Consider the following 908-nt stretch of genomic DNA (forward strand, 5'->3'; position numbering starts at 1 on the left):
GGAGACGCTCCTGGCTCGGGGTGCACCTGCCCGGGGGTACAAGCCTTGGGGGGGTCACCAAGGGGACCAAGGGGTAGGGGGGCAGCGCGGTGGTCCTCAGTGGGTGGAAGGCTGGGCAGACTGGGGTCTGCCTGCGGGGTTTGCTGTTCTCCAGCTGGAATCTGCAACCCGGAGCACCCTCAGCCCAGGGACACCTGCCTCCAGCCAACCCTCAGGAGAAGCGTCCCACTCCAAGACCTATCTCTGTGGTCCCTTGGCCATGGGGCTGCTCTTGGTGGGGCACAGCTCCCAGGGCCAGGGCTGGCTTGAAGAACAGGGGAAAGCATCCAGGACCCCAGTCTAGGAGCAGCGGGGTGGCACAGAAAGGTCCCTGAGTGCCCGATTGAGTGGAGCCTGATGTTTTTCTGCCTTGTTCCCGCACCCTGCAGCCCAAACAATCCAGCTGGGCGCTGCCTACTCCTGGCCTGGGCTTGTCCCACAGCCCCAGGACAGGGACAGCGTCTCCCTGAGCTCCCCAGCTCAATCTGCCCCCAAGCAGGCAGTGGAACTGGAAGTGGTGCTCCAACCACTGCTGCAGGCACTGGCCTGGAGACTCTTCTAATTGCATCAATGGAGGACTAACAGGGCCTGTCCGGACTCATCGGGGAGGGAGGAGGAGGAGGATGTAGCCAAAGGGACGGGGGTCCTGCAGGGGACAAGTGTGTGGCCTCTGCAGCTGTCCCCACAGAGAGCAGCATCCCCCAGCAGCCCAGCCCAGCCCAGCCAGACGCTGGGGATGAGGCAGACATCCCATCCAGCTCCACCTGGGCTAAAGGAGCACAGAGGTCAGCCCAAAATAGAGAGCAGAGGAAGCACAGCCCCTTTCTTCCTTTTCCTCCTGCTGGGCCAGGAGACAGCGGTGGCTGCCC

Source organism: Geospiza fortis, unplaced genomic scaffold (genome assembly GCF_000277835.1).
Source record: "Geospiza fortis unplaced genomic scaffold, GeoFor_1.0 scaffold112, whole genome shotgun sequence".
Lineage (NCBI taxonomy): Eukaryota > Metazoa > Chordata > Aves > Passeriformes > Thraupidae > Geospiza > Geospiza fortis.